This window comes from Phoca vitulina, unplaced genomic scaffold (assembly GCF_004348235.1).
Source record: "Phoca vitulina isolate PV1807 unplaced genomic scaffold, GSC_HSeal_1.0 scaffold75, whole genome shotgun sequence".
Taxonomy (NCBI): domain Eukaryota; kingdom Metazoa; phylum Chordata; class Mammalia; order Carnivora; family Phocidae; genus Phoca; species Phoca vitulina.
Window position 1 is genome coordinate 524726 of NW_022589778.1, and position 19366 is coordinate 544091.

The 19366-nt window shown below is 36.4% G+C and overlaps 1 protein-coding gene and 1 non-coding gene across 9 annotated transcripts in view; one reads left to right on the forward strand and one right to left on the reverse strand.

Moving 5' to 3' along the window:
- The window catches only part of LINGO2 (leucine rich repeat and Ig domain containing 2), a 1236800-nt gene that overhangs the window by 205720 nt on the left and 1011714 nt on the right, over positions 1-19366 (forward strand). The gene's annotated exons all lie outside the window — the stretch shown is intronic.
- LOC116625267 lies at positions 12856-13001 on the reverse strand. The gene has a single exon (XR_004298044.1). It is a non-coding gene; the product is annotated as a U4 spliceosomal RNA (small nuclear RNA).

A 19366-nucleotide genomic window follows, 5' to 3' on the forward strand; every position in this document is an offset into this window, starting at 1 on the left:
TCTTTGCCACAATAAATATACCTTAATACAGAGGGCTAGAATCTAAACATATGATCTATATAATAGGAATGCACATGTTAACAGTGGGTGAGTCCATAACACGGGTTGTAAAGGTCAAGTGACTGCCTAAAATCATATTGCTAATTAGTGGAAGATTCTAGGAGATCAAGGCTCTAGTCGCCAATCTAGCATTCTTTCTAATGTGTCATTTGGTAATAGAGGTATAATTTGTCACATCTGTCACTCCCAGAAGCATTTCTGCAGTTAATGCAAATAGGGCATTCATATAGTTTTATTTAAAATATTTTCCATACACTCCTTTCTCTCGATTCACTGCTAATGTGAACACAGCTGAAACCTATTAGTTTAATTAGAAGTCATTTCAGCATCGTTCATTTTATTTTTCTTTTATCTGTTACTACTAATTAAGATTGTGAACACTCTGGACAGAAAATGAAGTGCATTTTGACAGGTTTTCTAGCCTCCTTTGAAAGTACTGGTGGTAAATAAAGATAATCTAGTTATAACATCCATTGTAGTGTTCTTCAAGTGCCGTTTATGTTTGATTGCACTGCATAAATATGGTAAATACAAAATTAAAAATTTACTTAAGACAACCTTTTATTAGAAGCCTTCTTTTTCTTTTTTCTAATAGAAGTAAATTTTATTCTTCATAGAGGTAGTGGCAAAGTCACATCACAAAGAGATGCACATGACGATATAGCATTATTACAGCCATTTTTGCAAACAACCTACCACATCAACCTTAAAACCTGACTTCAATTTTATCTTGCTAGAAGAGATCCATTCTGATCCAAAATTCCTCCATCTACGTGTTTTATATATTTTCCACTCTCAGAGAATCCTTGTTATAATTTGTAATAACATATTTTAACACACAGTTTTCTATTTTTATTAACTACTTATGGCTGGATTTCTCAGTATATTTTATCAGAACCTATGCTTGCTTTGCTGCTCATCCCAGCCCTCTCTTTCATTTCTATTTCTTAACTGCTTTCAAAATTTTAGGTGATTTTTTTTTCTATTTTAATGATTAAAAAATAGTGTCGTTCCTTTCATTTCCAATATCCTGGAAAGCATCCAAGTGGTACAGTAGTAATTTATGGCCTTTCAAGTTCTGTGTGATTCAATTAAATTCCTGTGTCTTCTGATTCTAATAATTGTTATTTTGTATTGTGATTGAAAGGTTCTCAAGTATCACAAAGAGAGTGGTAAGAAGAAAGGTGATAGGATTAAACAGTAAAAAATATATATTTTTTAAAGATTTTATTTATTTATTTCACAGAGAGAGACAGTGAGAGAGGGAACACAAGCAGGGGGAGTGGGAGAGGGAGAAGCAGGCTTCCGGCCGAGCAGGGAGCCCGATGTGGGGCTCGATCCCTGGACCCTGGGATCATGACCTGAGCTGAAGGCAGACGCTTAAAACGACTGAGCCACCCAGGCGCCCCAACAGTAAAATATTTTTTAAGTGTAAGAGGATCCAGTTTTAGCATTAGTCCATTGTATAGCTTATAGCATTTTGAGCAAAAGTTTATGCCACCACCATGGAAGTCTGTGATGTTCATGTTTCTTTTTCGTAGGCATTCTACACCCTTATGAAGACTTCAGAAATCTCTAACTACTACCCAAGTAGCACACATTCTTCCCTGTGGCTGACCCAGGGGGTAGAGAGGGGATTTTGTGTCATCTGTTAGAACATTTTAGCATTGGACAGTTTAAGGTTACTACAGACATAAATGAGAGATTTTTTGGGTGGATAAAATGAGCAGGGATGGAAGAAGGGATAATAATTGTGTGTGTGTGTGTGCACATGCACGCGTACGTGTGTGTTTTGTTCTGTTTTGTTTTGCTTTTTATTTTCTTTTCAAAAGAGTTCTTACAGTTGTACAAAGACAGAAATGAATATCTCTGTTGGAGAAAAATGGAAAGCTTTAGGTGATCAACATTATAAACCCTCCGAACATAGACAAAAAATGAAGGATTGCGGAACAAGGTGTGAGTATTAATGTACAGTGCTGTCTTATTTATCAACATTACTAAGGAGTTAATGCCACAGTAATGGAAGGTAATCTGTGAGCACTAATTTATTTGTTAGAGTGAGTAAGAGTGAAGTTCTCTTACTTCATCTGTTCAGCAAATATTGTTGAACTCTATGAGCCAACTATTGGACCGGATACTATATAGATGCAATTCCTACCTTCATGGACTTTATTATAGACTTAAATACATTCTTTAATAAGCAATACTCATAATTTTGAGATGACTCACATTTATTATTATGAGGATCAGTTATTATAATTTCAGGAATATGCTGGTACTTAAAACTCATTGAAAGCTTGTAAAGATATTTGTCTATTCACCAGATGGGCCTACATAAATATGGTAAATACACTTAAAAATTTACTTAAGACAACCATTTATTAGAAGTCCTCTTTTTCTTTTTTTATAGAAGTAAATTTTATACTTTTTATACTTTTTTAGAATCTTCTCTTCTTACCATATTTTATATTCCTTCTGATCTGCTATTCACTTCATCTTAGTTTTAGTCCATTATATCACTCTTCCAAATTCTGTAATGAACTTCTCAGCCTTGTTAATGGAAGGCAAAGCAATTTGCTTAGTCACTACATTTTTATAGGACTCTTCATATAATGTAACAAAAGGGGTCATCAAACATTTTCTGCAAAGGGCCAGATAGTAGATACTTTAGGCTTTGGGAGACATAGAAGGTCTCTGTTGCATATTCTTTGTTTTTCTTTGCAATCATTTAAAATGTTAAAACTATTCTTTGCTTGCCAACAATGAAAGAAAAAGGAAGGGAGGGAAGGAGGAAGAAAGGAAGGAAAGAAGGAAGGAAGGAAGGAAGGAAGGAAGGAAGGAAGGAAGGAAGGAAGGAAGGAAGGGAAAGAAAGAAGAAAAAGGAGCAAGCCATGGCCAAACTTTGCACGCAGCTTGTATTTTGTTGACTCCTAATTATAACTTACACAGTCAACCATATTTGAAGTTCACCTGGCTGCTGAGTTCCTGAGATTTCTCCTTAGTGTACCTCCAGTTATAAGTTAGTAAGTAAAAGTAGGAGAGAGAGAAGCATGGAAAGGTAACCAAATGGATTGTCATTTTCTAGCATTTACTTCATAGATTTTTCAATAGGAGTAAATGTACAGATGAGTTGTGTGTTATTAATGCTATCTACAAGTTAAAGTTTTTCACTTTAAGAATTATTTTATTCTTAGACATTACCGTAGTCAGGATTCTATTGACTGAAACAACCCCCCTTTCTTTGTGGTGTTTTGTCAAGTGGCAGCTATATGCAATCCTTTAAAATTACCCTATATTTTGTCATAATGCTAGTAAGAAACCATAGGATATGTATTGTGAAGGCTTTACAAAGATAATCTCTAAGGGGTAGCAACTAAAATTTTGTTGCAACATTATACATTATCACAGAAATAAATGTGATGCCTCATTTTGAAACTATAACTCTTCAAAATTGGCTGAGCCTTTCACCTTGGGAAATGGATTAAACCGCTTGGGTTCTTGGATGGTTTTCATAACCAAGGCAGTTCTTCATAGCACTTAAAATGCTAAATTTAACTGTCAATGTGTGGTCTTGACCTGCATCGTAAACATTGTCAAAGTACAAATAATACAAAGCTTTTACCAAGAGAAGAAATGTCTACATTCGTTTTCCTGAGCATCTCCCTCCATTTCCTACCCCCAAAGGAATCTGTCAGTTATTACTGAAAGGCTTAAAGGATGGTTTGTTTTAGGTTATTCATCACATTTTTCCTTAGCTCAACAGTTGTTAAACTTTACAATAGATATGAATCACCTGGAAGGCTTTATTAAAATGTACCTTTCTAAGTTTTTTTCCCATCATGCAGACACCGATTCAGTAGTTATGGGGTGGTGCTCAGAAATTTGTACTTTTAAAAATGTTTATGCCATTTCTCAGGTAGATAATGTGTACTACCACATTTTAAGAAACACTGTTATAACCTATATAATGCTGATATTTCTGATTACTGTTAAAATTAAACTCTATTTTCCCTATATTTCCATACCAACTTCTATTTTTTCCTGCTGTGATACTTATACCTGCCATTGAAGAAAAGTGTGATTTTGAGGAAGGGAGAATCCCATCTGGGTTTTTAAGTTTTATTCCAATGTTCTTTAAAATATAGCATACTACATTTACTAGCATGTGTCATCTTTAGACATTTGTATGCTCCTTGTGGATATGGAGGCTGCCTTATTCATCTTTGTGTCTGTTCCTGAAGCTCTGTGCTTAGCACTTAGTAGTAAATCAATTAAAAAAAAAAAAAAAAAAGGTGAGTTCTTAAAACGTACCATTCAGTGAAGCACTATTTGGAGGGGCACACATGTGGTGATGATGGCAGGAATCTACACCTTCCAAATATGTTTGGATTCAATGCCATTTGAATTTCTGGAACCACAGCCACATGTCTGCCACTTCAAGAAGTTAGTACTTTTTTGAGTGTTATCACGATGGGCTTTGTGATGTGAAATAGAATAGAATGAGGCTTGCTTAGTGCTTTCATTTGAAGGTGGTATATGGGAGAATGCATTGTCCTCATAGCAGCAAAGAATTAAGCAGTATGATATGGTTCTAAATAAAAGCCAGTGAAATTTCATGAGTATGTTAAAAAAATCTGTCTGTTGTCAAGCTGATAAAAACACTGTATTCTTTTGAACATGGTTTTAGAATCTTTCAAAGGATCTTAAAGAGAAAAAAATAAACTTGGTTTTGTTTCAAATGGTATAGGCATTCCTGATTGAAAGCAGAAGTCTAATCCCAGACTCTGTCACTAGATGTGTAATCCTTGGTGAGTTATTTAACATAACCGAATCCAAATTTCTCTTATTGTCAGAGGTGGTCCTGTATTGCCCTTAGAATTCTTTGGAGAGCAATGCATATAAGAGCACCACATATGTGTGTATTGTTGATTGGGAAGCTAGCCATCTTATCTCAGAATCGTATTCCAATTTGGTCATTTACTTGGTGAGAAGCAATGTGTTGATTATGGCAGTAAAAGAAATATGGTTCATGATGCCACTACCTGTGTGTTTCCAGTAATTTCCATTCCAGCACCTCCTGTTTTGTCATATTACAGATTCTCCAGATTTACCTCTCCTTTCTGAATAATCATTCATGCAAACATATTTATTGAGCATCTATTATGTTCCAGGATAATCCTAGGCACTGATGATACAATAGTGGCTGGAAGAGTCAAAAATACTTGTTCTAATGGAATTTACATTCTATTAGGAGAAGGGGATACTAATAACAAACAGATACATAAATAAAATATAGAGCATGTCAGATGGCAATAAATATGATATAGAAAAATAAAGCAGAGAATAGGCATAAGGAGCTAGAGGTCTAGAATTTTAAAGGGATGGGCTTGGAGAAGTCCACTGAGGAGGTAGCCTTTGAGAAAATAATGAAAGAAGGGAGGGACAGGACCATATGGAGATAGGGAAGAGCATTCCAGCTAGAGGAAAACAAGTGCTAAAGCCTGAGGTGCATGTGTGCCTGGTGTTCTTGAGAATAGCAAAGTAACCGATGCAGCTGGAATGGAGTGAACAAAGGGGAAAATTATAGGAGATTAACACAATCTGCTCCAGAGGGGTCAGGAAGGGTGGAATTGGGTAGGGGTGTGTAGATTCTATGGGGCTCTGTAGGCTATTATAGAGACATTGAGTTGAATGAGATGAGAAGCCTAAGCCTTAGGAGGTTTTGAGCAAAAGGCTGACATCTTCTGATTTAAATTAAAAAAAAAAAAAAATGTCTCTGACTACTATTGACAACAGATTATAGGACACATAAATGGATGCAGGGAGACCAATTACAAGTTCCTGCAATATTCCAGGCAAGAGATGATGACAGCTTGCACCAAGGTGGTTGTGATGGAGATAGAGAGAAGTACCAAGATTCTGGATGTGTTTTGAAGGTTGATTCATGTAGTTTGATTATGGATGGGATGCAGATTATGGCAGAAAACAGGTCGTTGTGTTTCGCCTAAGGACTTAGAAAAAGGAGTTGCTTTTTAAAAACTGGGACTACAATTGGAAAAGTAGGTCAGTGGGGAGGAGCAAAGACCAAGAGATTTCTTAGGTTCTGACTGGGTTCTGATAAATATTACATTTCCATGTGAAGATGTCAAAAAGGTGTTGGTTGTAGAGTATAAAGCATTTAAAAAATGAATATGGTTGATACACACAGCACTAATGTTTTGTCCTCAACCTATTTGGACTCCAATATCATGTGATGTTTTCACTGACCTGGTGTTGAGTGGCTGGCTTTACATATACCATCAAATTTGACAGTCAGTATCATGAAGCAATATATTCTTTAAGTTAGAATTGGAATATCACATTCATTTTGTCCAACATACATTTGTATTCTTGGACAAATCTATAATGTTACCAAAATTATTATCATGTGCATTGCTATAATTGGATTTGCTGTGTTTTTAAACTATTTTATAGAATCATTGTATATATACTTTTTCATATTGGTAGAATACAATTCCATTGTGTACTAGAATCAATATATATTCCTTAGTTAGCCAACTAGACATTTGAATACAAATCTATTGAAATATTTAAAGGCCCCATTTATATATAAATATAGATATATAGTTATAAAGATATATATATAATATATATGTATACAAGTGCCTACATATAGCCCTGTATATATGTGATATATTTGGATATGGATGTTTATTGAAGGTAGACACTTTTGTTTTGGTAATGAAACATCAGCTGTCTTTTGGGAAATGATTTCTTCTTACCTTTTCCACTACCCATGTAGTAACTCTAGACTTCACAATACGGTATACCAGAGAGACCCGGGGGTGAGCATCTGCCTCTTACTATCCAATCATAGTCCTTACCTGACAGTTTTGATACTGAAATTAATAAATAGTGATGGTGTTCCTGTGGGAACTTTGCCTATAAGTGAAAAACTAGGGAGCTACAGACAACATTTTTATAGTACAGCTCAAAGAAGCAGGCAAAAACAGAGAGGTGAACACTAAGACAACCAGGAGAAAGAGATGAGATTAGGAACAAAGAAGCAGACATAGAGAACAGAAGAAAAAAATAACAGAAATTCCTGATAGTGTTGGAGTTTTTTATTTTTAGTGCCCAGCCTCACTCCTGACTTTGGATTTCAGTCATTCCCATATCATTGTTGTGAATAAATCATTTTGATTAAACCAGTTTGTATGATTCTTGGAATCAAAAGAATCATAATTAATGTATGACTGAATCCCTGTCATACATTGACTGACTAAGGTAAGAATGTCTGTTCTTCTCCTCCTCTTCCTTCTTCTCCTTCTCCTCCTCCTCCTTCTTTTTAAAGGCAGTACCCAATTTATTCAAGACTTTTCTCTTTAAATGTCTATGTTCAGAAGCATTTTTTCCTAGGGTAAAATGAAAGAATAATTTTGTTTCATTTGTTATCTTGTTTATGTTCTTTGTGTTCTAAGACTTAGCATTGATCAAATCCTTGGTATTGATCAGGGACGAAAAGCTTTGGGGAAAGAAAAATTAGCGGTAGTAAATTCCACCGTGGTACCCAACATTATTATTTTATTTCCTCCAAGTTTAAAAGGAAACAAAATTTAAAAAAAAAAAAAAAAAAACTTTAAATAAATAAATAAATAGAAACAAAATACTCTCAACATTTATTGAGTACTTAATGTGTATCAGACATTGAGCAAATTATTCTACTTTAATCCCATTTTCCTGTCAACAATATGCAAGGTATTATTCCGATTTTATAAAAAGAGGAAACTGAGAACTAATTGAATTTCTTCCCCCAAGGTCTCACAACTGTTGGTTGGAAAGAAGATACAAGACTCTAATAACCACCACAATTTGGTTACCATAGTCGAAATAGCTTTTCACATCAATAGGACATAAAAGAACATTACACTTTCTTCCATCCCTAACTGAATAAAATCAGTTTCTTCATTCTTCTAGCAGTGGTGGTTTTCCAGCCTGGTGATCATGAAAATGTGTCTCTTCCTGAATCCTTTCCAGGTATCAATAGATCCTGTCAGTTTTGGAATCCAGAAGGTTTCAATTTCAAGACATCTACATCATTTTACTCTGCCAGAAATCCAGCTCCCAGTGAACCTGGTATCAGATTTCAGCTTAGCTCAGTGTGTCACAAGCCAGTTTTTGACACAAGAATATAAAATTATAAAATCCTCAGAGTGAGGGTGTAGTTGGCCCAATTACATTTTGGCCGAGACCAAATTCACTAATGTCCATGCACTGGGAAAAAAAAATAGTGTCTTATGATCCCATTTCATATTATATATATATATATATATAGAGAGAGAGAGAGAGAGAGATACTTATTTTAGTTGGAACTCCAATTTAACCGTATCTTAATGTTTATAAATCATGCATCAGGTCATTACCATAAAACTGTGCCATAACACTGTGATGTCCATGAAATGCAATAACATAAATTGTAGGGCTCTATTATTGCAAAATTAAAGAAAATATTTTACCATCAGTCTATGCTTTCAAAAAGCATAAGTTAAATATAGTGGACTTATGCTGTACATACATATTGGTATAGACTGTATACTGGACCTTGAGAAAGCTTCCTGTGATCACACAGTAACTACTCTGAAGTCCACTTCTTCCACCTGAAAGATAACTTCAGCCTGTGTTGATTGAGAAGTGGATTCATGCAGGACAGGAACCCATCCCCACTTGCATTATAGTATACCCAAATGCCCCTTATGAGGTTGTAGATTACATGGGCTGTGCTGTTGCTGGCCACAGTCTTGCTGGGTGAGCTGCCCTAGGATTTTATGCATATCTGTAAAATTTTCTCTGTTCATTGTATCTGTGTTTTAGGAGGACTGGTAAGTTTATCTAATAAATGTTGATATAAATCAAAAAGACTCCTAATCAGTAAAAGACAGCAAATTGACCTATATCAAGTTTTCCGTGTTAGCACCTTTTCTTTATAATCGCTGAGTGAAATGACACCGTAGCACTATGGTTATTTCCTCCTAACAAAGTATGCATTTCTATTGAGCTCTAACCCACATTTTCTGACTAATTCAAACCATTTGCTGGTGAGTCCACTATATATTTTTATATTGTGGGTTAATGAGAATTGATAGATTGTTTCATTCCTTTTTCAGAACTTGAGAGTAAATACTAGCTTGAGAAGGGACCCTTTATATTTTTATATACCTTTTTATATTTTTATACTTTTAATGATGCAGCCTTCCTTGAACTGCAGTGTAGAAAATACAAGTAATTTTGTGCTTTGGCTTCTTTAGAGCTCAGCACTTTTATGACTTACCACCAATATCTTATATAACCATTAGCGTTTTGAAATGGCTTCTCTACAGATAACACAGTGGAGAATCTCAACATGATGCTGTCTTTTTGTCACAAAGTGTACATTAAATTTCAGTCTGCTGAGAAGTGTTTAAAAACAGATGAAATTTCCATTGCTTAATACTCGAGAATCAGCAGTTGAGCAGTGTTGAGTGTGTTTACATTCTTATATGGTGGGCTTATCTGCTTATCTGTATCAATTGGCATGAACTTCCCAAAGTACAGATTTTAGATCCAATTTTCTCCAGATCATGGTATAAAATTGAATGAGCTAAATCTTTATTGCCTTTGATATGGTTTGGGAATAACATTTACATTAGGCATAAAAAGTGTAGCTGAGGTCGGCTCTCTAGGATTTTAAATTGTAACTTTATATATATATATTTTTAAAGATTTTATTTATTTATTTGACAGAGAGAGACACAGTGAGAGAGGGAACACAAACAGGGAGTGGGAGAGGGAGAAGCAGGCTCCCGGCCGAGCAGAGAGCCCAATGTGGGGCTCGATCCCAGGATCCTGGGATCATGGCCTGAGCCGAAGGCAGACGCTTAACGACTGAGCCACCCAGACGCCCCTGTAACTTTATATTTAAAGAAAAAAATACAGCTCAGGTACTTTCAAAAGCAAAAAACAGGGCACTTGCTTATGGGATACTGAGAAAGCAGCTTCTTGACCTTTAATAATGTCTTAGTCCTATTGTTTATCCTCTGACAAATGCATTTGGACTTGTCAACGGAGAATCATAGCACAGAAGTAAATGATGGGAGAACATTTGCATTTATTTGCTTGTTTGACAACAATTCCTAAGAACCTGGAAGAAAGACAATTGAAAAATTAAGTTAACTCAGGCTGAGCCCAATAAAAAACAGTCCCCTAAAATGTTCCATAGATGATAAGGTGAGTGCTGAAGACTTAGTTACTTAATTTATATATGACCAGGGAAATGGTATCAGTCATCTGTAATTTCATATCCCTGTTGCTGACAGTAGATTATTAACAAGTCTACAGTGAATACTTTTGAAATTTCTGGGACATTTTCTGGTGTAGATTATCAGTTTGTGTAATCTATAGGACAGTGGAGTTCATAGGGTGACAGTTTTGGCTCACCTAAGCAAGGGTAATCTTGGGGTCCATAAGTAGATGAAAAAGGATTGAAGCCAATGAGTGATAGAATATTAAGGTCTGTCATAATTCTATACAGTGAAACCATAGGTTGTAGATGAGCCACATTGGATTGGATGTTGAAGATAATGTTGAATAACAGACCTGTCTCTACTTTTGCATGTAGGAGGCGTTGCCGTTTCATAACCACATGCCACAGAGCCGGTGGCACAGGGCCCTGGCAACTGTCAGTCCTCAAGGCAGAATTTTTAACACTAGCAGCCCTTTCTTCTGAAATTGAAAGTTTAGTTTATGCCACAGTTATCCTGGCAATTCCCTATGACTTCTGAATTTATTTTGCAATTATTATCTGAGTCATTACTTGAGGTTCAGAGGTCAGTGTAAATTTAATCCTTAAAATATAAATTAGGGTCAAATATATTAATTAAGGTCATTATCTTTCTATTAGTTTGGAGGCTGTAGACTCCCCCCCTCCCCCAAGTTCTCTTGGGATTTTCTTGAACTTCTTTTGTTGTAAACTGCAGCAGTTTCTGAAAAGCCAGCATGTTAGGCCCTTCCTTATTCGGCTTCACCCCTTTATCTTCCACCTTGTTATGACTCTTCTTCAGTTCTTCCCCAGAAGTAAGAGCAGCCTTATTCTGTGCATCAAATTGCCTATACCCACCTCAGGTTGATAGAATCCCTATGTTTACAGTTGAAGAACCTCAAGCTGAGATATTCCAAGTGATTTCTTAAGGTTACCAGGTCATCATAGCACAGCAACAAATACAACCCAAGAAATTCTGACTCCTAGTCCATTAGAAGAGAATTTGGATCCACTGTTACCTACTATCTGCATGGTAAATGGAAATGTCATGTAATATCTGAATCAGAGTTTTCTCATCTTTAAAAGTGAGATAATAACTAGGAACTTTGCAGGTGAATGGCTGAATATGAGATCATACAAATGTACTAATAGGTGCTCAATAAAAAGTAATTATTTTTGTTTCACTCGTTAGTGTTATTGTGGCTATATTATATTGCATCTTCTTTGTAGACTGAAATTATATGTTCCTTTCATCCCCCTGACTTCCTACAAGATTTTTAGTGTGTTTATTTTAATCATCTGAAAAATCCTGGGGACAAGATGCTACTGCTTTCCCAAATTAAGATTACACATCATTTTTTCCCCTAAAATAGCAGGTTTAGATACAGCAGATAGGTTATATAAATATGATTACTGTTGCATTTCTAGTACATTATGAGGCAGTTATATTTTTAATATATTTAATATATATCATTTTTTGTTTTTGTTTTTTGTTTTTTTTAATCTACCCAGTCTACACATCTGACTAAACTGACAGATTTTCACTTTGCAGAAGAATGTTTCATGAGCCATTAGCAAATGTAATACCCCAGTATTCTCCTGTGAAGTCCTATAGTCTGTGTGGGCTTGAAATGCCTGGCATATTTAAAGTTAAGTCTCACAATGGCCGATGAGATGGCTTCCTTGTCCTAGAAACTCTTTATTCACTTGGATGCTAGGACTCCAGACCCTGCAGTGACCCGTCTCATGGGCCACTCCTTTCCTCCCTCTTCCTCTTCCCTGGACCTCCTGACACTGAGGAGCCCTCAGGCTTAGTACTAGGATATCTCTTTTCCTTTCCCTTCTTCCTCTTCCTTTCTCTTCTCTTCTCACCTACACTGATTTCCTCAGTGAGCACATCACATCTCTTTGTAAGAAATCTTCAGCACATGATGATGACTCATAAATATACAGTTGATTCTTTTTTTTTTTTAAAGATTTTATTTATTTATTTGACAAAGAGAGACACAGTGAGAGAGGGAACACAAGCAGGGGGAGTGGGAGAGGGAGAAGCAGGCTTCCCGCCAAGCAGGGAGCCCGATGTGGGGCTCGATCCCAGGACCCTGGGATCATGACCTGAGCCGAAGGCAGACACTTAACATCTGAGCCACCCAGGCACCCCTATACAGTTGATTCTTGAACAACATGGGAGTTATGGGTGTTGGCCCCCTGCACAGTTGAAAATCTGCATGTAACTTTTTTTAAAGATTTTATTTATTTGACAGAGAGAGAGAGAGACGAGAGAGGGAATGCAAGCAGGGGGAGTGGGAGAGGGAGAAGTGGGCTTCCTGCTGAGCAGGGAGCCCGATGCGGGGCTCGATCCCAGAACCCCAGGGTCATGACTTGAGCCGAAGGCAGATGCTTAACGACTTAGCCACCCAGGTGGCCCTGCATATAACTTTTGACTCCCCCAAAACTTAACTACTAATAGCCTACTGGTGACTAGAAGCCTTACCGATAACATAAACAGTCAATTAACACATATTTTGTATGTTTGTTATTGTATTATATACTGTATTCTTACAATGAAGCTAGAGAAGTTTTCAATTAGCAATAATCGCGCCTCGGATAAACCTCATTGGCTATGATACTGCCACTGCGCAAAGCTACAATGAAGCTAGAGAAAAGAAAACATTATTAAGAAAATCATAAGGAAGAGAAAATACATTTACAGTGCTGTACTGCATTTATATAAAAAAAATCCACATATAAGTTGATCCGCGTCATTCAAACCCATTATTCAAAGGCCAACTGTCTATCTCTAGCTCAAAGTGTCCCTTGAACTGCAGGTTTCTAAATTCAACTGCCTACTAAAATGTCCAGTAGACATTCCAAACTCATTGCATACCAACCCGAACTTTAAAGTTTCAGAAAGAGAGAAAGAGAAGAAACACAGGAAAAGAAAAAGAGAACAATCCTGCTTTACATGTTGTCTGCTTCCTGTCATGTAATGGCAGTTCCACTCTTGATCGCTCCAGCTCAAACTCCTCAGAGTTATTTTTGAATTCTCTTTTTTCTTCATACCTATTATCAGTTCATTAGCAACTCCTTCAGTTCTTCTTTGAAAACATATCCAAAGCCAACCATTGCTCGCTCTTCTTTCTGCGATGCTACCACCCACCCTAGTTCTCACCTGGATTATCACACCAGCCTCCTGACTGGTCTCTTTGCTTCTACCTTTGCCTGTTTATAGTCTTTTCTCAAGCAGCTGGAGTAATCTTGTTAAATCTCAAGCCAGCTCAAAGCCATATAATGGTTCACCATTTCTCTCAGGTCAAAAGCAAAAGACCTATGCTCTTCTATTACCTTTGCGACATTTTCTTCTACTTTTATTTCTCTCGCTGATTCTACTTCAGCCCCAATTGCCTGCATTGGGCACGCTGCCTGCCTCAGGTCTTTGCACTTGCTGTTAATTTTGCTTGGAATGTTTTCCTCAGATATCTCTTTTTCCTTTAAAGATTTTGCTCAAAAGTTAACTTTTCAATGAGACATACACTGACCACTCTATATAAACTGTGACACTTCTCATAGGACTTCTAATATGCCCTAATCTGCTCTATTATTTTTACCATGGTGTTGATCTTCTAGTGTACAAATAATTTCCTATTGTTATGTTTATTAATACTTATTTCTATTTCTCCACTAAAATGCCATCTCCACAAAGGCAGGTATTTTTGTCTTTGTTCACTGATGAATAAAATACATATATAACTCTTGATAGAATGAAGGAATGCATTTATTATAAATACCTGTGCTGCCACATTCTCTTCCATTTCTGACTTCTGACAAGCATCACTTGTCTTCTCTTGGGAGAACATGTTTACGGGAAAATATTGTTACCCACAGGTTTACAGCTTAATCACACTGTATTCTGGTTTGATAATAATAGAGAGTTGATTGCCATGTCCAGTTTTCTTTTTTTTTCAAGGTATCATCAGCTTTACTAAAATTGTGCTATATAATTCAAAATTAATACAAGCATCAAGAAACATAAGGGTAATGCATGTATTCCCTATATTGAAAATGCAAGTAGTTATAATCATAAGGCCATGAAGTTAAATGCTTAAGAAGGACTTCTGAGATCTAATCTGTTCCCTGAATTCATACTTGAGAGGTTCATGAACGTTCATCCAAAAGTCATATATTACATGCCTATTATATGCCAGGTACTGTTGTGGAAGTACAAACATAAGTGTGACATTATTTTTAACTTCAAGAAACTTCAAATCTTGTAGGTAAGACAGATAAGCAAACTCTAATCTCATTGGTGATGAGATTTCCACTTTCATATGAGACACTTGAAGAAGCCCTGTTTGACATCCAGCCCTGGAAGTCACTTAGAGCCACGATGTTTCTTCATCACCTGGTTCAGTGTAACAGAATAAAAGGGGATCCAGGCTTTGTAACAAAGGAAAAGGAGAGGCATCCCACCCACTCCAGTATTTGAAAGGGGGTATCTTCATGGTCAACTTCTAGAGCAAAAATTCAGCATGTCTGTTTTCTAGAAGTCTAAAAGATTTTTTTTATTCAATTAGCCACTTAACAATTGTATATAGACAGCCACTCTGTGATATGGGGAAATCTAATTAAATGTAGCAAATTTGTTTCTAATTTTATAACTTCTTACTGATTTTATTGGTCTACTGTAATATTTAGATAAAAGTATGACTGAACATGCTATTTTGGTTGTCAGAGTAGTACAGATTTGAGAATTGTATTCAGTGTTCAATTTGGTGAATGTGATTTCATTAATCATGTACAATATTTGCATAAAGCAAAGCAGTGTTTACTTAAAATAATTACAGGGATATGATAACACTTTCTTACTAAAACTTTATTGGATAAAGATCAAGAAGTTGCATACGTTCTCTCTAATCAAACAGATTGTATGTCACACATCTTACACTTTGAGTGATAAGGAAACACCTGTTCCCATCACGTCAAACAGAAATAAGTCCTTACCCTGTCCCACAAGCTATGTTCATGGGTTACAAGCTTTCTCTCTTAGATCTCCACAGTTAACTCAGACTAATAGTCAATCTTGTTGCCAAGGGGAATAGAACGTGATAAAGCATAACTGGATGATGTAGGCAACAAGAAGTCAGGAATTAAATAGTAATAACATGACCAACCCATGCAGGTGGCTTCTCTCTCTCAAGGAAAGGTGACTGAAATGTAGAGGAATGCTCCAGGTCACATTTGGTTTTATTGTTCTCACATTTACTTCCAGAAATGAAACAAGGTTCTTTTCCTCCTCTTCAGTTTCCTCATTTTCTTCAGTCCTCTAGGAACTGGTTTTTGGCCTAGTGGTAGAATAGTTTCTATTCTCCAATACTGATTTTCCTTCCAGTATTCCTTAAGCTAATTTCTTTAGACTCCAATTTATGCCGTTTTCCTAAATCAGTCAAAAACTAATTATTTGGTTCGTCTCCCCCTCCGATTCCCCCCCTTCATTCTTCCCCTCCTGCTATCTTCTTCTTCTTCTTCTTTTTTTTTTTTTTTTAACATATATTGTATTATTTGTTTCAGAGGTACGGATCTGTGATTCAACAGTCTTGCACAATTCACAGCGCTCACCATAGCACATAGCCTCCCCAATGTCTATCACCCAGCATAACATAACAATAAAAAATTTAAAAAAAAAGAAGAAAGAAGGAAAAAAAGAAAGAAAGAAAGAGAAAGAAAGAAAAAACTAATTATTTGGGAACCGTCTTAGGTATAAGAACTAGGCTAAGCTCTCAACTTGGAGTGTGAAATTAGGGCAGTGAATTCTCAAAGCAGGTTCATACAAGGCAAGTGGGAACAAGACCTGGCTGGAGGGCGTGGGGGGTGGGTGGACGGGCAGCTCATTTAACAGAAGACTTTCACTTAAGGTGGTTGGCATTGGAGACAGAGTCCAGTCCCTCCCAGAATGCAGGCTCTATGACCATGGATGAAGTACTATCTGAGCCTCATTTTTCCTTTTGTAAAATGGGTAAAATCTTGAAGACTAATGCTGATAACATGCACTTGGCACATTCTTAACTTTCAATATATGTTATTTCCTATATTCCTTATGGTCAAGGGAGGACTCAATATAATGAGTCAGTAAGTGGATATAGTTACAGGTGTGTCCCTTCTTCTTAACATTGAAAACAGTTCACCCTAAGGATTCCTCATTACCTTCATAGAATATGTTAAACTCTCTTGTGGGAAGCAATGTGGTATACTGGAAGATTCTCTCTCTCTCTTTTTTTCTCTCTCTCAGTACTGCCAGTAATGATACTTAGATTTTTAGATCCTAACTCTGCTACATACTAAGCAATTTTAGTTTCCAAGTCATTTGGTATCTCCTTGCGTTAGTTTATTTATAAAGTCGGAGTGATACTATGCACTTCACACAATGATTGTGAGAATTACTATGTAACCAGCACATGGTAACTCATTTAAATGCTAGTTTTGACTCCCACCTTGTATTACTGGAAAAAAAATCTCTGCCTTCTTGACAAGGTTGATATGTGGATCATATTAGACCAATGAAGCATTTGGGAAAGAGTCTGCATCTAAGGAATAAGAACAGCACTGCTAAATATCATCATGTGATCCTCTAACATTTTGTTTATGTCTTTCAAAGGCAAAGGGACCTTGATTCTTATGCTGCTTCTTAACCTTACTTATACTTTTTCCCTAAAACTTGTTTTCCATGCTCTAGTCATTTTATTTGACCTCTTGATTTCACAGCATAAGGACATTTAGCAGAAGCTTGAGAGGAAATAACCTTTAATCTCAACTTTTATGTCAAGAAGCCTATAGGGCTTTAGCAATCAACTTCTTGCAGCCAGACTTTGGAGAAGATGCTGAAAGGGAGTTTCCATCCATCCAGAAATTATCTAAATCAATAAGGCTGTGGGCTTGAGCTCCAATAGATGCACAAGTGGGATAAAGCTCGAGTCATTCCAATTGGCTGTGGGAGCTTTCAAGTTTTACTTCACACAAATATTCTCTCTAAAGAAATTCATACTTAAATTTCTGCCATGTAACCCTATGAAGACAATTTAGCCCTGATAATTGCTCTGCCAAATGGATATATTTATTTATATTTATGTTTACTTATAGAGTTTTTTTCTCTTTTACATAGTTCTTATTTGATTCGGGGAAGGTAATCATTATTTCTACTTTGTACAGACATTTTATAAAGATTAAAGGTATTTTAGGGTATTATAAATCAAACAAGGGATCCCAAGTGATAAAACAAAATGTTGTAGGTTGTTCTCATTAATTAGTTCAATTAACTATAGGCTAAGCAGGAAAACCTATTGTTTTGATCCTCACTGAGTAAGCCTTTTGTAGTGCACATTTATGACTTTTCTTAGGAAGGATAATGTAGTAGTAATAACTAAATCATCTCATTACAAAACTTGCAATGACACAGGATTATGATTCTGAACATTAATCCTTATTTTCCAGTAATTTAAATATGTAGGAGATTGAAATGAATGTTACCTTATGTCTGAGTATATTATGGAATTTGCTTTTTCTTTTTGATATTTTCTTGAAATAAAATCCTGATATTAGTGTTTTTCCTTGAAAAGGAAGAGGTCAAGAGAGATTCCTATTCTCATTAATTGATTTGAATGTTCTGATTTGAACACTTTGATTTGAATAAAAATATTCAGGTCACATTTTTATGTAAATTATTATCACTTTTCACTTAACTGAGGCAAAGAAATATTGTTAACTCTTGTATTTCTATATGTAATATTGATTTAATTAATAAAATCTGAAATTACTTTCTTATGATTAGGTTGAAACTCATGCCCTTTTTACTCTTTAACATATTTGATGCACAACGTGGCAATTTAGCTCCAAAAGAGAGATGATTTAGCTGTCTTACCCTTCATTTTTAAATTTTGTTTTCTTGATTATCTTAATCCATTTCAGCTGCTATAATAAAATGCCACAAACTGGCTGACTTATAAACAGCAGAAATTTATTTCTCCTAGTTCTGGAGGCTGGGAAGTCCAAGCTCATGGTGCCAGCAGATGTGGTATCTGGGGGGAGCCACTTCCTCACTGATAGGTATCTTCTCACTTCCTCACATGGTGGAAGAAACGGGGGTGGGGTGGGGGGGGGGTTTAAAAGGGTGCTAATCCCATTCATGAAGGCTCTATTCTAATGAGCTTATCACATCCCAAAGGAGGACCTCCAGATATCAGCACCTTTGGGGTCAGGATTCCAACATATGAGATTTGGGGGGACACACTTATCCAGACCATGGCATTGATCATAAGTAGGGAGCTCAGTTGAGATACCAGTGTTGGTAGGAAATGAAAGTCCCTGAGGGCGCCTGGGTGGCTCAGTTGGTTAAGCGACTGCCTTCGGCTCAGGTCATGATCCTGGAGTCCCTGGATCAAGTCCCGCATCGGGCTCCCTGCTCAGCAGGGAGTCTGCTTCTCCCTCTGCCCTCTTCCCTCTCGTGCTCTCTGTCTCTCATTCTCTCTCTCTCAAATAAATAAATAAAATCTTTAAAAAAAAAAAAAAAAAAAAAAGTCCCAAAACTGCATTGGAAATATTTTCTTCTTTCCAGTTGTTTCCTGCCACTACCCCAGACTACTCCATGTTTGTAGTTCATAGCATCTCTACTCTGTTTACCTTAAACTAAATTTATCTTTTTTTTCTAAACTACTAAACCTGGAGATCACACCAAAACCAAATCTCACCTGTTTCTCTACCTTGTTTCTTCATATCCATCCCTCTTGGTACTACTTTGGTTCAGGCCTCCAAAATCTGTCTCATGGTCTGTTGCAAAATTATCCTTAGTTTCCCTGTCTCTACCATGATCTATTTAAAATGAGAATCTGCCCATGTCACTCATTGCTTAAAACTCCTAAGTGGTTTTTTATTCCTCTAGAATAAAGTCCAAGCTCCTAGATAGAGCATACTGGGTTCTAAATGATCTTGCCCTGCCTATTTATCTTTCACGTCTTTCTTACC